Here is a 3,205-nt window from a genome sequence, read left to right as displayed (position 1 = left end):
GGAATCTTTATGAGAACATACACTAAAGAAATAAAATATCTGATTTTGCACATTATAACAGCTGCACGAATAACATATGCACAGAATTGGAAACAGGAAAAGATACCAACAGATGAAGAAGTGATAGGGAAAGTTTTAGAGCGTGCCGAAATGGACGAGTTAGCAAAAGAAATTAAAGAGAAAGAAGAGACAGATTATTACATAATCTGGAATAAATGGTATGAATGGCTTGAGTCTAGAAATAAAGGGGGAAAAAATAAAGGGGAGAAATTAGAACGTACAGAATGTATTAGAAACGTATAATATGTAAATAATAAATATATAAGAATCTAGAAAAGTAAAGCCACTAGTAGTAGATAATTTAATGTAAATAAAGAAAAGGGGAGAAGAAATAAAATAAAATAACAGTGCTCGCTTCGGCAGCACATATACTAAAATTGGAACGATACAGAGAAGATTAGCATGGATGTGGTATAAATGTGATAAGGTTAAAACGTTTTGGCAACAATTGGAGAAAATGATATTTGAAATGATGGGGAAAGTAATAACATTGAGAGTGGAAGCTATATTATTGTTGGTAATTAAGGAAATAGAATTAACAAAATATGAAAAAGAATTGATTAGAATTATGATTATAATAGGTAGAATTATAATAGCTAGACATTGGAAACTAGATGTGATTTTTAGAATAGAAGAGTGGAATTCTGAAATGTGGAAATTAGCTTTAAATGATAAAATGACATGTGCTATTAAAATTAGAAGTGGTGTGTATAAAGAAGATATTTTCTGGAAGACCTGGAAACCTTTTGTGGACTTTGCGCTTGGAACATTGGACGCTTCGGTACCTGTACCTCGAGAACGTGGATTTTGGCGATCGTGAGGATATATCCGAAGACCCAAATCTTCCTTTTTTTATGTATAGCACAAGGGTGTAATAATGTATTTTCTTTTTTTTGTTTGTTTGTTGCAAAAAAGTAATAAAAAAAAAAGAAAGAAAATAAAATAACAAATGTGATTTGGGGGGAAAGATATAAAAGCGAAAGAAGACCACTAAGAAACGCCATTTAGAAATAGGAAATATTTATATGTGATATGTTGTGTGTTTGTCAGATTGTGTATCACATTAAAACAATAAAAAAATATTTAAAAAATGAAGCGGTTTGTGTTCTGAAAAGGTATCAGGCAATTCCTATTATGGCATAATGACTTTGTCCCGGAAGGGGTGGTGGTCATGTCTTAATCCCATTACCCTGCAGCTGAAAGTCTTTTGTCTTGTAGATAGGCTGGCCCAGTCTTTCTTAATGGGCACCAAATATCTGCTGGGGGCAGGGAGCTGCTTTCTGTCTTTAAAACATGTTTCTTCTTTTATATTTTATATTTCTCAAAATATTTCATTCTTCTAGGAAAGGGATGGCTGTTAACTTTCCACAATGTCAAAGAGCAAACAATAGCAATGTTGAGCGGAATTATCCCATAGAACCATTTTCAAAAATATGTAGAAACATATTTCCTTGCACACAACAAAAGTAAAGGTTTCCCTCGCACATATGTGCTAGTCGTTGTCGACTCTAGGGGGCGGTGCTCATCTCCGTTTCAAAGCCGAAGAGCCAGCGCAGTCCGAAGACGTCTCCATGGTCATGTGGCTGGCATGACTCGACACCAAAGGCGCATGGAACGCTGTTACCTTCCCACCAAAGGTGGTCCCTATTTTTTCTATTTGCATTTTTATGTGCTTTCGAAACTGCTAGGTTGGCAGAAGCTGGGACAAGTAACAGGAGCTCACCCCTTTACACGGCAGCACTAGGGATTCAAACCGCTGAGCTGCCGACCTTTCAATTGAGAAGCTCAACGTCCTAGCCCCTGAGCCACCGTGCACACAATAGACCTATGGAATTCCCCAGAGAAATGAGCAATGATACTCATCAATTCTGCCTGAACTGAATTCATAAAAGCTCAGATAAATTTAGGAATTCAGGTAAGTCCTCGATTTACAACATTTAGTGTTGTATTTGAAGTTGACTTACGACTATTTTACACACTTACGACTGTTGCAACATGGTCACATGATCAAACTTCAGGTGCTTATTACGGTTGCAGTGTCCTGGGTCATGTGATCCCATTTTGCTACCTTCCATCAAGCAAAGTCAGCAGAGACAACCAGATCTACTTAACAAACCTATTGTCAACTCTGAAGGTGGCCTGGCCGAGTCTATCTTGGAGGCTTCAGCATTGCCACGATGGGGATGAGGGATAAGGAGGGGTAGGAGTAGAGCTAATTGGAGCTTTGTAGCCAAAACAAAATAGTTTCCCCTGAGAACCAAGGACATTCCCACAGGCGGCTGAAGAGAGGAGGAGTGCAGTTTCCAAGCAACCAGACAGCACCATGATTGGACCATGGGACTGATTGTTTGGGAAATGGGGAAAAATCTTTTACTTTTAATTAGGTGTAAATCATGGGAAAACTTTAGAGTCGGTTTTCACCAGTCTGTGCCAATGTGATATATCCAATAAACTTGTTCTTTGAGGAACCCGCTTGCCTCGGAGTTCTGTTTGCTATGGGTGTATTCAGTGATGGGCTGCGGCCGGTTCAGACTGGTTTGAATGAACTGGTAGCTGTGATCTGTGAGTGGGGTGGGCCCTCCCGCCCCCCCGCCCCCCCACTCTGGTGCTCTGCCATTTTATTTAGCTGCATTTTTTAACCCATGCACATGAGTGCAAGCTGTGCGAGTGTTGTGTCTCGTCCGATCTCACCACAGCCGGGGCCTTCTTATCTGCTTCCGAACACGGAGGAATGTCCTAGTATGCCTCCCAGCCCCAGCCCTGGCTCCATGCCCAGACAGGCTGAAGAGGAGGAAGTATCTCCAGCCCCCAGCTCTGGCTCCATGCCCAGGCAAATGGAGCAACTAGACCCCCCCCTTCTCCACAGCATGTGAGCCTGAGGGAGGTCAATTGCCAACAGCTGCAGACTGGAGTGACCCGCACATCAGAAGACTTGATAGGCGGAGGCAACAGAAGGAAGGGAGGGGCAGGCCTGGATAACTGCTGAGTCATGGAGCCACACCCCATGGCCTATATAAAGGATCTGCTTTCTGGCATTCTCTGAGTCAGGCAAAGTCTAAACATATCTTGCTGAAGTCACTTTCTGGTCTCCTGCCTGCCCTGAGGACTTTGCTAGGACTTTGGCAGAGCTGCGGAGGCACGCCTG

General features: G+C 41.7%; 1 pseudogene; it reads left to right on the top strand.

Moving 5' to 3' along the window:
• The first annotated feature begins 407 nt into the window (after positions 1-407).
• On the top strand, positions 408-501 carry LOC131193757 (U6 spliceosomal RNA; annotated as a pseudogene).
• Positions 502-3,205: the final 2,704 nt, after the last annotated feature.

This window comes from Ahaetulla prasina, chromosome 2 (assembly GCF_028640845.1).
Source record: "Ahaetulla prasina isolate Xishuangbanna chromosome 2, ASM2864084v1, whole genome shotgun sequence".
In the NCBI taxonomy this organism is placed as follows: Eukaryota; Metazoa; Chordata; class Lepidosauria; order Squamata; family Colubridae; genus Ahaetulla; species Ahaetulla prasina.
Note: the sequence above shows the minus strand (reverse complement) of the source record. Positions and strands in the feature narration are given on the sequence as shown.